Genomic DNA, 20,620 nt, shown 5'->3' on the forward strand with positions numbered 1-20,620 from the left:
TTGGTGACTCCTCTCTCTTCACAGGCAGACCAAGGGCCCCAGAACTTTGATTGCCCCCACCCTTTTTTTGGCACCCCTGTATGTATATGCTGCATATACTGTAAGCTACATGCCAGCAAATATTATGTGAAAAAAATAAGAATTTAGAGGTGGAAATAAGACTTGGATAAATACAGTTAGTAGAGATGTGAATTCGAGATTAGAGGTGAAAAGGAGACTTGATTGGAGAAGGCAATTGACGCAGGAGCAACTGTCCAACTGTATAGAGAGGGCAATATTGGGAGCCAGGTTTAGGGATTGCCATTGCTATTATGATGCTATCATATGTGTTCTGAAAATTAAAAAAGTTTGCCTTTGCTTCATTTTGGACAAAATAAAACCGCAAAGATTGTGCAAATTGCTCAGCGGGTATAATTTATCAATGTAAATTCAATGTACATCTCTTTAGTGCTCGTGCATCCACTTCTGCACAGAATGTAAACTTAGTTTCAGGCCCTCATCTGGATAAAATTTAAATTTTGCCTATATAATTTACATATCTTCCAATGGCCCTGAATTTTTTTGGAGAGTCCCAATTGTTGGCTGTCATTAGTGTGCTATGGGAGGATTGGGTGAATTTGGGGTGTGCCAGCTTGTGAAGTATGGCTTTGCCCTTCCCTTGCAACGCAAAAAAAAAAATTCTTTGTACTCAGTAGTATTGTGTCAACCAGGTTTAAATTATCCCAATACCTCCTCAAATAGTCAGGCCTAGACAGCTTGTAAACATCTGAATACAAGACCTCTATTGGGTGTGCTCAGGAGCAATATCACCACAGTGACAGTTGAAAAATTGTAACTGCTGATTTAAAAGAGGAGCAGCTGGTTAATCAGTTAATTATGGATATTAGTCAAATCATGTTACAAAATTATATAATACCATATGGAAACAGGAAATCCACTTTGGAGATTATTCTTGCTTGATCTGGAAATTATTGAACCTTTATTCAAAACAAGACAAATCAAAAGAGGGAATCCACTGGGCCCAATATTAGCAGCAGGTAATGTAAAGCTGCATCCTTTGCATTTGCATTAATCATTATTTATTCTGACAGAGTTTCCAGTCATTTTAAATGGCTTCCGAAATACCATGAACTTCACGCAGGAGTCAGTTAATGCATTGATGGCTAGTACACAATATTCAGCAAGTTCAACTGACCAAGCTGCTACCATTGAGCAATGCAAAATGTTTGTGGGTTCCTTCAAACTGTTCAATGAAACTTACCTACCTCAATACAACGACACATCATCTGTTGCCTTCCAGACAGCTGGTCAACGTCTACAAGCTATGGTAAGTTTAACATTTCAGCTGCTTATTCACCATGAACAAAAATGTATAGAGTTTGACACACACATACACACATTGGTCAAAGTGGAGATCTAGAAGGGATATATGGAAATTTAGAAGTAGCTGTATGAAAAATGTATGTGAATGGAATTTGATAGTTTTACAATGAAGGCAGACGGAGAAGTGGCGGTATGGCATACCACTGTATACACACCACAGTATTATGTGGTAGAATACTAATAAATAATATTCACACTGTCCCAAATACCTAGCTTTGAGCCTTAAGCTGGCCACAAATGTTTAATTCAATTTCATTAGCCTGACCACCAAATGACCAGAATACCAGTGATATCAGCTGATGATCAAACATACAGTCTGTCATTGTCTTCCAGCCAGAATGATAACAATATATATATATAAATGACTCCCAGTACCACCAGAAATGTTTCAGACCTGATAGGAATCAAATTAGTCTCTGTATGGGTCTAAAATGACAGCTGATCCAAAAAAATATCTGACTAGGATCGAACAGATATCGTTCGGGACTGATGGAAAATGAGATCAGATGATCACCTCAATTTGACCATATGTATGGTCATTATCTCTGAATAATATGCCCCATGGAATCTGGCCAGTTTGGAAATAGATCCAACCACTTGGTGCTTGGATGAAACAGCCAGGTCTGCCTGTGTAGCGCCATCTTTACGCAGTTTCACATGTACTCTTGCTGGTGACTGAGAGCTATCCATCTTTCTTACCAATTATTTGATGCTATTGTTCCACCTATTGCATTCCAATAGGCTATCAAGACACCAGGGAGTAAATGTATGAAGCTCCGATTTCTACAAGTCGCCGGAAATCGATGACTTTGCAGGGGAAATTTAAAGCGGCCATGGCTTGTAAAGGCAAGTTTGCCTTTACAGGCCATTGCCACTTTACATTTCCCCTGCACAGTTGCTGATTTCGGGTGGCTGCAGAAATCGGAGCTTCATACATTTACTCCCTGGTGTGCATGCAAGTAATGCTTCTTCCATTTCAGTTTAATCTTCCTTTAAATATATGGACATAAAAGGGACACTGTGCCACAGCAGAAGTTTAATAACAATTTTACAATTGTGTAGATTAATTTCCAAAGTACATACTCCTTCATATTGGAGCTGCAGACTACAGTTATCTCTGCCAGTTCTTATAAGATATTTTTCTTTTTTGCTAAGTTTATGTCAGTTTTATTAGGAGTAATTTTTTCAGTATTTATTGAAATTGTAAATAGATTACAGTTCAGCCCTCTCCCCGCGAATTTTTTTTCCTATATCCATATTATTGCTTTGTTTAACCATTAATATAAATATATAAATGCCTCATTTTTTTATCATTGAAAGCCCGGGACAGGGCTCTCAAACCGTGCACTAAATAAATGTGAAAAATGCAAAAAAGTGCACAAATTGGATGCGAAAATCCTCAAAAGAGCAAGGGCCCCTCTATCCCCGACCCCTATGACCAAAAAGTCCCTTTGGGGGATAGAGTTTTCAGTCCCCCATTTGTCCCAAGGCTGGGGGGGTCCCTTTTCCCTGGGATCAGCCAACGCTAAACCCAGGGCTCAAAAATGTCTGCCCCCCTCCAGGGGTGTAGGAACCAGGGGGGACAGAGGGTTCAGTTTCTGTTGGGTGGGCAAAGACTGTGTTTTACCCCATCAAAAGCCTTCATGCTAATTTCTAAAGTCATGGTATCTGTTCTAAACTTGTGAAACTTTTTAAAATGATAGATTGTCTTAGTATAACTACCAAATGTTCTTTACTATAGATTGCCTTTGTATAGATTTAATACAGATTGATTGATTAGTTTACTTAAAACAATTTAGGTGTTGCATTCATAAACAACCTGTATTGATGATGAACAACTATTCATTTTACTTTTACCCTGAATTTCGTGTGGTGCGTCCAGTAACAAACATGAGATGTAGCAATTTAAATGTATAGCACATACCATAACCAGTGAGGCAGTGCCTATAGATTTAAATATACTTCCAATCAAATGTGATTAGACTGTCAACGAAATCTAAATAAAAACTAGGTTAATGACTATGAAAAAAAATACATTTTAAGATTTATAATTGAATTGATTTATCTTTCTAACAGCTATTGTACTAATTGACAATCAATATTAATAATAATATTTATTTAATAATGTATAAATACATTTTTGACCAACCCCTGAAACACTGACAAAATTTAACATAGGATTAACATAGGATTGGGAGTCTTTGTATATCTACAGTCACTGTTACAACTGTTGTAAAATAAGATACCAAATGCAAGAAAAAAGGGGTCCAGTCCCTATAGTAGTTCATATATATAGAGTAGTGCCCCCCCCATGAAAATTTTCATTCCTACGCCCCTGCCCCCCTCATGGAAGAGGAGGATCTCAGGGGTCCACGGAGGAAGGAACTAGAAGGCCACACATTCTCCCCTAAATATTAGGGATTGGCGAACCCATAAGAGCAGCCGCACCCGCCATTCATGAAAAAAAACACACATTTGACAGTGACAAACATGGAGAAAAATAAATAAATGACCTCAGCCAGGCATAGTAAAGAGTTTCCGGCCCAGCCAGAAGGCCAGGGCAAAGAAGCGAGTGACTTTATAATTAATGATAAACCTCCATTTTCATAAATTCATAGTAAAATTTGTTGTTGACAAAAGGCAGTGTTCTAAGAGAATATATATGCCAAATAGATTACACATAATTATAATTTCATGTACTGAATATGGGTTCTTGGAAACTTGCTGAATAGTAAAACCGAAATCTTTTGTGCACGTAGTTTGGAAATGTATAGGGGATTACAATTTTCATATGACATAATCTTTATGACAGAATAAGAGATCAGCCTAGAGAAATAAACCTGGCCATCTGATACAGAGCAGGTGCTTTACAAGCATACAAGCTTAGAATACTTATACAGTGCTGCACTGAAGCAGAATTATAGTGCTTGCTGCAAGGACTATCCTGCTCCTAATTATACAATGAAAAGCAGAACACTACAAAATGAATCAATGATCGAACAATAAAAAGGTACCATTTTTAAAAAGTGGGTAGAACTTTGACAATACAAACTAGGTACTTGTCATGTCTGGTTCTGCAGAAGCCATCAATTCCTGACACAGATTTAACACAAATTTAACAAACTTAAAAGGCATCCGTTCTAAGGCTATCATTCTAATGAACCAGGAGCTCAGTGAGCTATGGCCGCAAATGCTGCCAATCTGCTTCTCAGGGAGATGACTTCCAAACTCTTGGAGCGTAGTCCAAATTGGAGGCAGTGCTATACTACAGTGATGAAGCCCTGGAAGTAAGTTGGGGAGGGAGATCTAAAGATAAGGGCCCCTATTTATCAATATTTGGTCATATTAAAGATTTTCTATCTATATTATACTAATAAAGCATTTCCTTACAGTAATCCCGGTTATCGCCATCCTGAGATATGAAGACAATGGCAGTACAAGTACTGACACTGTCCATGTTACATAGGCTTCCTCAAGCAAAGACTGTGACAGACTCGCCCATCGCCGGTGAAAGCCATCACTGGCAGGGAGGGCCTCTTAAATAGGGAAAAGCCCTAAATCTAGCGAAAACTACCATTTTAGACATATTTAGGTCTTTTCTCTTTTGTGTAAATAGACCCTTATATGTCATAGCCCAGTCTAATGGTGCCAATGCTGAAAGAGTCCGAGCCCCCTGGCTTCTGACTGCACGTGCACATTGGGGCACTTGATGCAAATTTATATAAATATTATGATTAATAATTATTTTAATTAATAAAGTATAGGTTTGCAAACAGAGAATTAAGATGACCCACCCAAACAAGTGTGATCACTTATAGTTTGGATGACATTTCATAGATTAAGAACCTAGAATTTATGCTTACTGTATCTCTAGCACTTTTCACTCCTTTCACTGAATGCTTTTGTAATGTGTGACCCCGAACACATGCTGCATTTGTATTGAAAAGGGAAATCTTGTGCTGTCATGAAGTGATGTCATAGAGTGATGTCATGAGTGATGTCCCTACAACAACCCCTGATGGCAGATGAGTGCAGCAAAAACAAGAGGAATCCTGAATCAGGTCTTGTCAGTTAGGATCTGGGTTACAATGATTTGATATGTGCTGGCAATAGGGGATAACTGTTGAGAGTCTGTTGAGAGCCTGTTGAGATTTTAAAAAAACTTTTATAAAAGACCATGCATATCCATTTATCTCAAACAAATTAAAATATGGAGTAAATTAATGATGTTGCACTTATTAAGGAGATAAGTTAAGTAACTGATCTAATGGAGTTATAAGGAAAAATAAAATGCATGCCTTGTCAACCTGACACATCACAAGTATATGGAGATACCTTCACATACATTATATATATATATATATATATATATATATATATATATATATATATATATATATATATATATTTATATATATATACATTATACAAAATAATATGTTTTAAGACTTTATTTGAACCAGCCAGATTTCTGCAAGATAGACTAATGAAAACTAACGGGTTAATGCATATTTGTACAAGTTGTGGCAGGTTATTAAACAAGTCTTACTATTTTCAATGGACAGTAAAACAATATTTCATTTTCATTCAGTTTGTTTTGCATGCACATTTTTTGTTTGTGTATGTGGATTTTGTATTTTTTTAAGAAAAGCTACAAATTTGCATGTGAATACTCATCTCATTTGCCTTACCTGTATATAAGTCCTTACGCTAATTTCTCCAGCCATTCACTCTTAAATCACCCTGCTACCATTCCCCCATTCTCCGAATACCGTCATAACGGCTTTGCCAATCTGATTATCTCTGCATTTAGTTTTTTTCTATGGTATTTGTTTATACTTTAATGGACTTCACTGGTCACCTTTCACTTTATGAACAAATATTGTTTCCACATACTGTATATGAACAAAGTAATACTTTCTCAGTTTTAATCTATTTTCTCATATTTCTTTCAGCTGACTAAAACGTTTAATAATAGTCTATTAAAAGCGAACTATAGAAATGCATCAATATTTTCACTAAGGTAAAATTTACATTATGTATCAACCTGCAATGTTATAAGGTTTCCAGGTGCATGAGTAACAGTGAATGAAGAAGCCATGTTGGATGCATGCATTACCACATGTTAGCAATATTCTTGTTTATTTGGATGTAGTTTAATTTGTGTATATAATGTACATATTTTATGTTTATTATTTCAGCCCTGATCCAGTCGTCGCGCATTTCCAGTTGCTGTTTTGTAATGACAGTGCCACATTGGCTAAAATAAAAGCTGATAATGTGACTCAAGTCCTGAGAAGTTACAATGCAAGCAAGGGAAATGTCACTGTATGGATAGATGTGCAGAGTGTGGCGGTAGGAGGTAATGCTCTGTTTTATTCCTAAACAAACACATAAATATGAGCAACGACTCTCTTGCCAGATCTTCAATGAGGAGGATAATTCTGCCATTATGTACATCATATATTTTGTTTTTTTGTAAATATATATGAACTGATCCTTTTTAAACATTGAACAGGAATTGTTCAGGGACGTAATCCGTCCCCTCTGCCTCACAATGAACTACCAGATTCTTGCACAGTACTTTATTTATTACATTAATCAAAGTCTTGCAAAATGAATAAATATAAACAACATCCCATCTGTGGAGAAGACCTTTGGGAACTGATAAACATGTCAACAGAAATGCCCTGATTAAAATTCACTTGGGCGCTGAATTATTCGCTTAAGTTGACATAGTGTGTAAGGAGAAACATAGCAAATGGGCCATATAGTACAGAACGCTACAAAATGTTTTACTGGGCACACAGTACCTACGTTTAAGTTCCTGGCCAGGCCAAGTGTTTGTTCTACATGGATGTTGTCACTTTCTTCTCTGCTGACCAGCGTTCAGTGATAGCGACCAGGGCCGCCATAAGGGGGGTACAGGGGGTACTGTTGTATTGAGCCCAGGCTCAGCAGGGCGCCCGGTGGCACAGACTTACCAGGGGGCCCAGTGTCCTCCAGTCCCCGGCATTCCCGCTGCTGCCATCAGCCTAGCTATCACAGTGACAGCCAGGCAGCTGAATGTAATCGCAGGGGAATGGTTGCTCTGCCCCTGCGATCATGTGATCCTCTCCCTGTCAGGTGATGGACTTCACACTGATGTTCCAGCTGCCGGAAGAAGCAGAGAGGCTGCAGCAACCAACATCTGGTAAGTAATTTTATTTTGTTGCCTAATATCAAGTACTTTTATCATTTCCATATGCCGGAATATATTCCATATTTTGGCCTCTAATAAAGTAACCAACCCTGTCTGAACCAACCCAGGGACTTGTTACTATGATTGGAAGGATGCATCAAGCTACAGGTCTTTCCTAAATAAGGCTAGCTAATTCAAAGACTGTTTATTAAAAATGAAAATTGAGTCATGCTACCTGTTTTCCATGGTTAAAAAAGTAATAATTGAAAACTAAAATAAAGAGGGAACTAAGAATTGCTGGATATACAGAGGTTGAGGTGGTAGGTGTAGTCATCTGCCCTTTCCAGTGGTTGATCGGGGGGCAAGGTCACGATGTCCCATTAGTGTCTAGTTATGAGTGTCAACATATCTACTTAGCATATTAAAGTGGACCTTTTAACCGATGAGCAAAATCTTACATTAACAGCAAAGTAAAATGCTAATACCATATACAGTTGGGAAAAATTAACTATAAAAATGTGCCCCGTACACAGGGGCTGGTTGGGCTGTGGGGCAGGGTGGTATCTGCCCCACTAGGCCGGTCCCATAGTGGACTACCTTGGGCTGGGTCACAGGGCCATCTGCGTTTTTTTTTTCCTAATTTCTGATGGCAGCACTGATAGCAACTGTCCAGACATGCAAGGACTTCAGTGTCCCCTTGCACAGGAGCTGTCACTGAACGCTGGGCATCACAGAAGAAAGTGACATCACCCATGTCTGTCCAGTCCCACAGCAGTCATCCCTCAGATTGTTTGGAGTATGTCTGATTCACAAAGCTAAGTGCTCTATACAACAAACATGAAGAAGAGGTGAAAGAGGACAGCATTGTCTGGTCCTGGAATAAACTGAAAGGTTCTCCCAGTTATTAATCACAATAGTTGTGTTAACATTTATGTACATCAGGTTCAGGACTAGTGCTAGCTCTGGGGTCGTCCTGGGAAGTGCCCCTCCCTCCTTTGAAATGGCCCACACTAATCCTCAGAGTAGTGGGTACTTGACTGTGATATCACAGCCAACCTCAATTAAAACAGCCTATCTATCTCCTTGTGCATATGCCATCCTGCTTGCAGTGTCACCCCTGAAAGATGAGAGATTTTATGGGAAAGTGTGGAAGGCATCACCAAAAAATGGGCATAGTAGGGTGGGTTGAAGAGTTTTTTGAGGACTTGGTTTGCACAGATCGGGGATTGGGCTTATTTTACCTGAATAAATATTGGGAGGTATGCTTGCGGCAACTTCATTACCAATTGAGAGTTAAAAATCAGGGTAGCATCTGTCCGTAGCCTCCAAGAACACAAATAGTAAGCTCAACTCTTTCTAGCAGTAAAGGGAGAGAAATATAGACAAACATACAAAAACATGTTGAAAATAAATCAAATCAGACATTTCTAGTGTGGCTATGTATTTTATAGCAGCCCACTGTGATACTTGGTATAGTCAAGGACTCACTATTGCAAGATTTTAAGCAAGAAATAGACACCTAACCCTGCAAATACATGAGGGTGACTAGTAACTAAGACCTATGTATTTCAGGACACAACAAGCAGGAATGAGGATAAATAAGTAACAGAATGTAATGGGACAGTATCGTATATATTTGTACAAGAAAAGAAAACCAACACTCTTCAACATGAGATAATTGCAGAATTCAATAAACTATAAAAAAAAGCTTAGGTTACTGCCTTTGGTAAATAAATGGGGGTACGAAAACTGGGAGTAGAACATTGTCTCACTGTGAAATTTCCCATATAGTAATATATGACAGACTTGAGAATTTTTTTACATTGTAAGGAATGATCAATGGATAAAGGTGTACCCAAAATATTCTCTTACATCTTGCTTTGTTAACTACAGCGGCTTTGGTTGGACAAGTTGGCAATTATTCACAAATTTGGCCGCAAATCGCAGCATATGTGGGCCCAGAAGTACTAGCAAGCACAATCAATATCTTATTGAGATTGATGTCATGTCAATTAGGATAGACAAAAAATCAGATGTGATCTCATAGTGTCTGGGCATTGGCAAACCACAATAATAAATAACCATGTGATCTGATCTAGAAACCATTAATTTTACTAATGAAATACTCGTAATGCACAGACAATTGGGATATGTGTAGGCCTCAAAATACTGACTGCTGATGGCTCATATGTGCGGTTAACATGAGTGCCCACAAGTTCTGTTCACTTGGCCACACAACCAAATGGCAAAAATTTCAGTGTGTATATAGTCTAGCTATGTCCATACCAACTGTGCTTGGAGAAGATATGTTTTATTAATTTTAAGTAAAATATTTTTTGGGGGCTTTCATAAAAATCCTGAGAAATAAAAATGAATACAGTAGATCTAATTTGCTATTTGGGCTGGATGCAAAGCACAAAACATGTTGGTCTTGCACAGGTGATTGGTGCACAGGTCTCTAGATTGTCTGTCCAGCGCACATAATGGTGTACACCTACTCTTTTGTGTACAGTGAGGTGAAAAAAGTCTGAAGACACACTGAGTCATAAAGGAAAGAAATGCAAAAAAAAGATGAAAATGTTCTCTGGGACAAACCATGTTACAATGCAAGGGGTACAAATTAGTTTATTATTCTGCACATAAGTGAAATACTGGCTGTTTTTTCATCTAGCACACAAATACTTGATAGCTTTATTTTTACACTGAAAGTTGATATATAAAGTAGATCTACGACATGCCCTAGTCTAACTATAAATCTGTCCCCGCATTTTAAATTTACCTCCCCGTTCAATGCAACATGGTTTTGCCCAGGTGCAAAGTTACTCATTTTTTTATGCTTTGCTCTCCTTAATTACTCAGTGTGCAAAAGTGTAAACATCACATCAAAATCCTCCTACAGCTTCAGAACCTCTCTTTCGATAAATAAAACTTATGTTTTAATCCTAAATACTGCTTGGGTGAGCCACATTGATTTTTTCAATTAATCATGAGAGTTAGGGGACATTACCACAGTCTTTATTACATGTTTCACTTTTGTGTTTTTGAAGATTTCTTTTACATTGTGTAAAGTGCATGCAAAAATGCACATCCCTGCTGTAATGCACTAAATGTGATCAATAAAAGTTTAGGATAAAACCAAACCTCTGACAGCTCTAAGCTGGTGAAAAATTCAAGTTTTGCAGAGTGGAAACAGCCCATTGTTCAGCCACGGATGCACCTAAAACTGCTCTCTCCACTTGTATCTCTCATTTTAATAGTCTTGTTTTTGCTCTGCTTGGCAAAAACTAGGTACCTACTCAGCAATTTCCTCATTGTTTTATTTTTTTATTGAAAGCCTGGGAACGTGCTTTCGAAACCCAAAGTGCCCAAAAAAGGTGCAAAACCAATAAAAAAGTGCACAAAGTGATGCAGTACTTGGCCCTTCCTTTAAAAAGAAAGGGCCCTGGTCTCCGACCCCTGGAACCAAAATGTCCCTTAGGGGGCAAGGGTCTTCTGACCCCCTTCGCCGCAAGGCTAGGGGGGCCCCTTTAGCCCCTGGGATCCACTGAAGCTTCACCCAGGGCTCGACATCTAGTCCACCCCCGAAAGGAAGGACCTATGTGGGTGTTCAGGTGGGCTGGAGCCTCAGGGCTGCACAACAACCCCCTATTTTTTCTGGTGACAGGAGCCCAAAAGGGCCTACCTGCACCCAAAAAAAACGGAAACTGTGTACATAAAAGTGAAGGTGACAGATGTGAAGAAAAAATAAATAGTGCCGAGTTGATACGGCCCCAGCCTATTGGCTAGGCTGGTTATAAAAATGTTCTCGCCCAGCCATAAGGCCAGGGCAAAGAATATAGCGATGCTCAAAAAGAAAGTGGTCAAAAGTGCATGGGTGCCAACATAATCACGTGTTTTAAGGTCCCTTGACCAGTGATTTATGGCACCCCCGGGTCGCCACTCCGGAGGCACATTTGTCCCAGGCTTTCATAAGCTGCCTACCCAGCCCCTGGCCAGAGGACCAAGTGCAGCTCTGCCACAACTGCACTTGATCTTAGCCAAAAGACCGAGAAGCGACTCAGCAATTTCCTCATTGCCGAATTACTCCAATTCAGCTCCATAATCTTTATTTGTAAATCATGAGCTTTGGAGGAAACTAGAGGTGGAACTACCACCTTGCTGGGGGAGTAGTGCCTATGAGACCCCGAAATTGAGCAGGGGACACACCCATCAATAGCTATAATTCCACCACTACCCGCATCCATAGTCATCTAAGAACCTATCAACCTGTGGCTCTCCAGGTATTGTAAAACTACAATTCCCAGCATACCCTGCAAGCTATCGACTGGCTTTCTGCTATCAGAGCAAGCCCCAGCTTTCACAATACCTGGAGAGACAGGTTGGCCAGGCCTGGCCTATGCAGTGAAACCCAGATGGAGCGTCACTGCGCATGCATAGGCCACACACATGCTTAGAAGAACACAAGGAGGCCACAGGAGGGCGGACTGCATCCCAAATCTTGCTACATGGCCCAGCGCTGTAGTGTTCCTCACCTGACGGAAATATAGGTGGATGGCACCACCAGCAGTTTTTGCAATACCCTTTGGCACTATTCACTTTGTAAGTGAGTACTATTGTATCTGTATTTTAAATTGTATTGTGCAATATATTGTACCTAAATCATGTATATGAAAATTCATCACATAGTACAAAATATATGTTAGTGTAAGCCAGGCTTAATAGGAACCTGTGACTCTTCAGGTGCAAACCTTAACATTCCCTGTAAGACATACATCAAGTTGACGTTCCATAACCCATACAGCTTCTACCAAGCTCTGGTCTATACTACTTGCATCTCTGAGTTCATGAAATCCGCAAACATTACAAACCCAGGGAGCAATTTCAACTGTATTATGTATACAGGCAACGGATGCAATTAAATTGAGAGTCTAAGATAAAAGCACACTAAAAACAAAGAGAACATATAACGCTACACAGAGTAACGGGTTTATTTTCAGTTCCTATAATTTCCATGTTCCCTATCTCCTGTTGCCCTCTGCTGATGTGATCTTTCTGACTGTGACGAGAATAACATGACGATTACCCAGCAATGACTTCCACAGCAGAGGAATGAAAACTGTTTTCTGATTGGCCGAGGGGCGTGGTTTATGTAAATTATGAAAAATAATTTTGTTAGCACGTTAAATCTTCAGTAATTTAGTATTTTTTCAAACATTAAATTAGAGTTATTGCCTTATTAGTAGTCTGTATGTTACCATTATTGTTCTCAAGGTTAGAATACATTCTTAAATTCGTCTCCCCTCTATTAAAGAGGGACGTGTATAGTCTGGTCTTTCTTACGAGGTGTAAATTGTTAAGACTATACTTTCAGGGATCATTTCTATAGTTTATAACTGCGGAAATGTGCTCTAAAGTGTACAGACTCACCAACCACGATGAAGAGCTTCAGTGTTTTCTTCTGAGCGCGAAGTGAGCTTATAGTGCTGCTTTATTGCAGTTGCTATTTGCTTTTGATGACCGTTCCTCTCTTTTTCGGAAGAGTAGGAGGAAGCGAACACAAGCTGAGTGGTTTTTTTTAGTTTGGTAAAAATCAGAGGAGTAGAAAATAATTTTGAAGTTGGAAATAAAACCTTACATATCATGTTGTATAAAATAACATACATGGAAACACATAGAGCATGTTACACATACATGAACTACAACTTTAGAGCATATTGTTTGATTTTGATTTTAGGTTTGGAAATGTAGATACAAAATAGTTACTACTAACACCATATCATAGCTTATTGATGGGAAACTGATATTTATTTTATATATTTGTGACCCACTATGTGTAATACTTCCATCTACAAATGGGCTGCACATTACCCTTAATTGCAGAAAACACATTAACAAAGTAATCCTGCAATGTTCCAAAATTTTTCCACATACCAGAGCCCCATTTGTCACAAAATGTACACTCGTGTCTATCACACCTTACCCACTTTTACAGTTACTTTGACTACATAATGTCCTCCCTTTGGCCCAGTCTAGTGTTTCTAGAGTTGTAAAATAATATTCTGATGGATCATTTTTATATATAACATGCTGCAGAAATAACACTTATTCAAGCATCATTTTTGCTATATCTTCAAAATATTTTTTTAAACAGCTTGGTAATAAATATATATATATATATTTCACTTGCTTATTTTCACTTTGCAGATGTGACACCATGTCCAGGGTTTTTGAATGGAGACCAGGCTTGGCCCTGGCAAGTTATTCTGCAAGAAAACCGGATAGCTCTATGCACAGGAAGCTTAGTAACTGGTTTCTGGGTACTGAGCTCAGCTGACTGTGTTAAAAATAGGTGAGTACAAATCTGCTAGAAAAAAATGCTTGATATTCACCTATACTGAACAAGGGACCTATGTACAATAGATTACAGTATAGGGATTAACTCAGATTTTCTGACATCCATGCTTGGTATGGAACCAGATAAGGTTATTTATAATTTATCCCTTTATATTTACACATTTACGTGAAAAAAAAAAAAAAAATCTAATTTATTATATTCACTTACTAATAATAAATAGTGTATTCTTGATACATTGCTACTGTGGACAAGGTAAATTAAAGTGGGGAGCAGTCACTCTGAATGCAATGTAAAATGTATTGGTATACATTAGGACATGATTAATCTAATTAGAGTGTATGAAAGGATTTTTCTCCCCTATGAGATTACATTGGCAGACGCTTCTGGGAGTTTAGTTTTGTCTCCGCTATGTAGCATTTGAGATCCTTCTCAATTACAGTATATAAAAACCAAAATCAAAACATAAACACATCAAAAAAGAGAGCCATAATCAGTATTGGATGTCATTAGCAGCACGGTGGCTAAGTGGTTAGCACTTCTGCCTTACAGCACTGGGGTCATGAGTTCAATTCTCGACCATGGGAGTTTGTATGTTCTCCCTGTGTTTGCGTGGGTTTTCTCCAGGTGCTCCGGTTTCCTCCCACACTCCAAAAAAATAAAAAACATAATTGGCTGCTAACAAATTTATATATCTCTCTCTCATTAGTGGTGCTATATAAATAGCTGCTGATGCACATTCCTTTGATGTGTGTTCAGTTTATAGATAATATGGGTCAGAAACAATAAGGTGTGACGGTACATATAATGTGTCTTTTCTTAGGAATCTTTCCTTGCTTACTGTAACCCTGGAAGCTGGCAATCCTTCTCGGAGCAGCACTAGAAATGTAGCCAAGATCATCCAACACCCCAACTTCACAGCTGCACCTGTAGTCAACAACATTGCCTTAATTCGCCTCTCAATGCCAGTCTGGTTCACCTCATCCCTTATGCCCATCTGCCTTTCACAGAATATGGAGGAACCAGAAATGGGAAGTGTGTGTAGTGCCTCAACTTGGAACATGTCAACTGGTAAATAATACAGCCTTTCTTTAAACTGTGTGATCTAATCTATCTTTATTAACATTGTTTGCGTTTATCCCACAGGTGGGTTATTGAGCTTGGTTGGCACTGTGACCTCTGGCCTGAGCTGCCTCAGTGAATCATTGAATGGATTAATATACCTCAAACCCTCCCTTCCTCTTGACCTGCTTAAAAAGGTAAACAGTGGTGATTTTAGCTGCAAGCTAATTTCCGGTATATCATTCTGTTGTCAATAAAACAACAGGAAATAAAACATATCAGGGCTGGTCACAGAGCCTAGGTTTCCAAATTTCCATATTTGTGGATAAATCCTTCCTTGTAACCATGTTTTACCTCTTCCGTATGAAATAACTTAAACTAATCTACTATATACATCCCAATAATCCATAGCAAGTTATGTACTAAGAGATCCTAAAATGTAAGCTGGATCTCTGCCAGGTGAGAGAGGAATACCCTATGGCAAGTCTAGCCAACCTGTGGCTATCCAGGTGTTGCGAAACTACAAGCCCCAGCATGCAACGTTACAACACCTGGAGAGCCACAGGTTGGCCAGGTGTGCCCTATGGTTTGACTGCCTCCCAGGTCTGCAGATGACATTGGCAATGGCTGCTTCGGCCACTATACACCCCAGGTCACATTTGGTGAGTTGCTTGATCACCAAACTTCGTAGTAGTAAAGTAATTTTATCGTTTCCAAATAAGCATTGCCCAAGCGATTGTATTGTGTTTCTAACGCACAAAGTGATTTATTTTAGCAGATGCAAAGTTTAACAGTTCAATACATGATTATATTATAATACAGTACAGCCAATACCAAAAGATACATACATACCGCTGCGCTTTGCATGCGCTTCCACGGGTCCCAGTGAACAGTATATCTGTTTAGAATACTGTGGTCAGAGTAGACTGAAAACTGGGAGCACAGCTATGATTATATATACATTCAGTGTTACAGAGTGAACAATATAAAACACGTGGCTTGCTTCTATAGGTCCAGACTTCGGGTGGGTCCAGGGTAAACAGGTCATAGGCTAGTTCAGACTAAGGAATCCAAAGGTGGGGGTCATCTCTCCAGGGGATGTGCTCCAGTTACAATTAGTTCATTAGCATTTTACAGTCTGATATCAATCTGACAAAATATTGCCTAACATCAATAACTAGAGTATGCAATATGCGATCTCTTCGGCGATGGAACCGGACAGCTGCTGATGAATTGGGGATTAGAATGATATCAGACATGACACATTTCCTATAACCTGAACCTTAAATAACACTGAGGTGTACATATAATCATAATATATAAACTGATAATAAACTAAATACTATCTGCTCATAAATTACTGTGTAACGGAACCAATATGAATATGAATTATATAAATAACTAAATGTTGTAGTGCGATTGTGTGCGTGCGTATTTTACTGTGCGATTGCGTTATGCCATGTGTAGCGTGGCATACTGAATGCAATCGCACAATGAAACAATATTAACCAATATACTTTCGTTCATCCAATTATACGACTTGGACAGTAGATTTGAGCTCCATCCACCACCAAATCCCATGCACATCATCACCATCATCATCACCATTAACATTGATTAAAAGGGTAATTGATGTGTTTATGCTGTCAGACACTGTACATGTAAACATATAGGCTCCCAGCTGATGCAAAATAGTATGAAAGCTTATCAATGCCATATAGGCAGTAAAATAATTCACATAAAGACTCTGACGAAGGATGATGCCTTCCTCCGATACCGATGTGTTTGCAAACACTATGTATTCTGGATATTGGGTGATTCATGTGACAGTAGAGTGCAGTGCCAATTTTCTTATTACATACCAGTTGCAGTAACTTGCTATTTCCTTAAACAAGCAAGAACAATGTGATAAAATGATGAAACAAGCAGCAGTTGTTACTCCACTGAAACTCCACCTAGGCTGATTTTTCCACAAATCCAGGTCTGCAACTTTCTGGGGCTTTTCCCCCCACAGCTAAAACTTGCCGTCCTACACGGGTGACTTCTGCATCTGTGACAAGCAGGATACAATTTACTGCTACACTCACAGCTGCCTAGTTAAATGTTAGTCTGTTGCACCCCCCCAATACACATTCCAAATTAAAGTAAATGTCTGCAGCAAAAGTCAGTTTTTGCAACTGTCCTGTCATATTATTTATATCTTGATAATTATATCTGATCTCATGTCCTTGCTCTTTCATGTGCCCCCTAAAAGTATAGCAAATGTAGTATATTTTGCAAATATATATGGATCAATATATCATAGGCTCTGATTACAACTAAGCAAATTGTTACCTTGAATTTATTATTCTAAATAGCTGTGAAATGCTAATATCATGTATACAGAATGTTTATTGAGCTGTTACATATTAAATTATTATTAAATTATGTAATTACAACCAAAAGGGAGTTTATTTACTATTTAAGATCAGGTTTTTGGTACCAATTATGTTTCCCATTGCTAACCAACTGTACAGCAAAAATGTACCCAAATACTTACAGCATTTTATTTTGCACATTATTAACTAGAGCATACATATTCCCATATAACTGAAAGGTTCACTACTTTAGAGCATGAAAAATATTTAAAGGTCATCTAAAAAAGTAAAATGCAAAAAAAAATTTGAAAAAAATAAAAGTTCCAATGCTTTAACAAAAAAAAACTAAATAATCAATTAAGAAACAAACAAACCAGTTTACTTGATGCTACACAGGTTAATAAGCATACTTTGAAAATTGAGACTCAGGAAGCTTTTAATTCTGATACCGAGTTCGCTTGTTGTTCTACAGGCTAAGGACTCACCTACAGAAGATGTCTTAACATTGGAGGGTGATTTTATCCCAATATAGCTATATTGAACAGTCCTCTATGCTGGAATATAACACCAGCATGGCGGCATGCATCAACAATATATCCAGGTGCAAGACAATCCAGATACAAAAGAGGAACAATGGTCAGTGATGCAGCGTCAGAATGGCAGACAGCTAACAGAGTCGGATACAGGTCACAGGATAGATGAACACCGATCTAGGAGTCCATAATTTGGGACAGATATTCACCCAACCCCTACATAGAATCAATGTCATCAAGTAACAGATCAGATTAACTCTTCCTCTGTTACTTTAGGCCAATAGTTTCTAGCATATCTCCTGTATTGTACTATTTTAATGGAAAACGTTTCTCTAGGCCTCAAAAGCTACCATAGCTGAAACAGAGTGTCAGCTCTTAAAATAAATCTTAATGGTTGTAGAGATTTATTTGGGGGCGATTATAGTCATAATCATCTGCTATTTATATAGCGCCACTAATTCCGCAGCGCTGTCTCTGCCCCATTGGAGCATACAGTCTAAATTCCCTAACATACACACACACAGGTCAATTTAATAGCAGCCAATTAACATACTAGTATGTTAGTTATGGAGTGTGGGAGGAAACCCATACAAACACAGGGAGAACATACAAACTCCAGACAGATAGGTTGGGAATTTAATTCATGGCCCCAGGGCTGTGAGGCAGAAGTGTTAGCCACTAAAGCTAGGCACACACTGAAGAATTTTCCGACCGATGTGTTATCTCAAACGATGTACCTACGACTGAAAGTCCGATCAGTCTGGCAATTCATGTACACACACGGACACGATTGACCTTCAGATCTGAGCTCTACATCTGGTCCTCTAGTCTTCACAATATTCATTCATTCTTGTCACACTGATTAAAACCGCCTTGTTATAGTTATCCACATGTCCTAAAGAATTTTGTTAGATTCTGTGACTCTGAAACAAAACATTCTGTCTCAGAACAAACAAATGAATTATTCCTTCTACAGCACTCTCTACATTTAGTCATTTAGACATTCATAACTACAATTGGCTGAAAAGAGCACGACTCTGTAAACTCTATGGAGATTGTGATCATTAGTGCATACACACTACATGAGCGGTCAGAAAATATTAAACAGTACGGACAACCAAATGAGCAGACAATCGACACTTTGGAACGAGTTTCGACCATCGTGTCACTATACACACTAACCTGACTTCCAGTCGTATGTCTCCAGTGTGTACCTAGCCTAAGCCACCGTGTTGCCCCAGTCATTTTAAAACAGACCAAGTGACACATGTCACTCATTGCCCAGCTGAGGCTGGGCATGATAAATTAGCAGCACAAAAAAGACAAAGTTTTGTCTCTTAGTAAATTCAAATTTCTCTGCATTGTTACTTTTTACAATTGTATTGCTATATACTACTGCAGGCCTGGACAACATGTGACTCTCCAGGTGTCGTGAAACTACAAGATTCATCATGCCCAGTTTGTTTATTAGTTTACTGTGTTTGTTCCCAATTGTAAAGCGCTACAGAATATGTTGGCGCTATATAAATAAATGATGATGATGATTATGATGCTTGACTAGCCGATAGACTGCCAAAAGGTAGCAGGGTATGCTGGGACTTGTAGTGTGACAGCACGTGGAGAGCCACAAGTTATCCAGGCCAGTATTTGAACACTTTTAAAGCCTTTGTGAATAATAGATAGTTGGATAGGTAGTTAGATAGATAGATTTAACCAAGATCATTTTTCATTTTCTTGTTTTACAGATTGGCACAGGGAATGCTTTGGTGTGCATGAACACGGACAGCACAGCTTACCTTCAAGGCATTTCAACTTACCCGATGAACAGCAGTACCTGTCTCAGCTACCCTAGCATTGGGCCAGCCGTAGACTGGATCAAATCATACATACATTAGTTCCACATATGTTGTACACTAATAATAATCCAGCATATTTACCTAATGTTATACTAGTATTCGTGATGTGAGTAACAATTCTGGAATATAGGCTGTTTTCATTTCCAATGCTAGATGCTGTAACAAGCAACTTTAAGCTGAAAGGACCCCCAAAAAAACTCTCAATACCAACCTTGGTTCTTAAGCAGAGATGATTAATGGGAATAATGTGCCGAGTGCACTCAGTAAGAATTAGCGACACTGGTGCAACAGAGAGCACAAGTGTTTTACTATAAAAGTCACTACTACAATTTCCATTCTATAATTGTTCCAGTGTATACACCACACTCTTTATATTGTCTTTAGAGATGTGCAGAGTTGTGTTTTGCCCTGTCTGACTGGAGTGTAAGCAACCAGGCAAATAAACTGGTAGTTATGTGAATAAATATTGACATTAGTGTTGCAAACTCTAAATATAGAATTACTTTATTGATACTAAATGTGATGCATTGTTACCAGTACATAAATATATTACATGTTTTTCCTATTGTCCATGATTTTGCTTATCCCGTAGCTAAGGCGATAAATGAGATCACTTGCGGTTTAAAGTGTACTTGTCAGCTACATACACTATTCACTAGGAACCTTTGGAATACTGGATATGAAATGCCTTAATGATGTGAATAATTTCAATAAAATCAAAAATAATGATGTCACTAGTTTCTAATGAATCAATAGGCTGCATTCCTGCACTGAATTCACCTTACAAAATGGCTGCTCACTGTGTCGGTAAGTGTTGGAAACCTCAGTGATAAAATATCACATTCCACAGTGATGTGCTGCATAAAACAACATAGGCTACTTTGTTAAAAAAAAAT

At 38.6% G+C, this 20,620-nt stretch overlaps 2 long non-coding RNA genes and 1 other non-coding gene across 3 annotated transcripts; all 3 read left to right on the plus strand.

Moving 5' to 3' along the window:
* Positions 1-1,194: 1,194 nt before the first annotated feature.
* Positions 1,195-6,668, plus strand: LOC142140270 (uncharacterized). The gene is made up of 3 exons (XR_012688366.1): positions 1,195-1,327; positions 6,339-6,406; positions 6,585-6,668. It is a non-coding gene; the product is annotated as an uncharacterized LOC142140270 (long non-coding RNA).
* A 6,251-nt stretch (positions 6,669-12,919) lies between these two features.
* Positions 12,920-13,134, plus strand: LOC142142048 (small nucleolar RNA U3). Its single transcript, XR_012688993.1, has one exon. It is a non-coding gene; the product is annotated as a small nucleolar RNA U3 (small nucleolar RNA).
* LOC142138452 (uncharacterized) lies at positions 12,931-20,494 on the plus strand. The gene is made up of 4 exons (XR_012688040.1): positions 12,931-13,913; positions 14,740-14,987; positions 15,063-15,175; positions 19,614-20,494. It is a non-coding gene; the product is annotated as an uncharacterized LOC142138452 (long non-coding RNA).
* Positions 20,495-20,620: the final 126 nt, after the last annotated feature.

Source organism: Mixophyes fleayi, chromosome 2, assembly GCF_038048845.1.
Source record: "Mixophyes fleayi isolate aMixFle1 chromosome 2, aMixFle1.hap1, whole genome shotgun sequence".
Lineage (NCBI taxonomy): Eukaryota > Metazoa > Chordata > Amphibia > Anura > Limnodynastidae > Mixophyes > Mixophyes fleayi.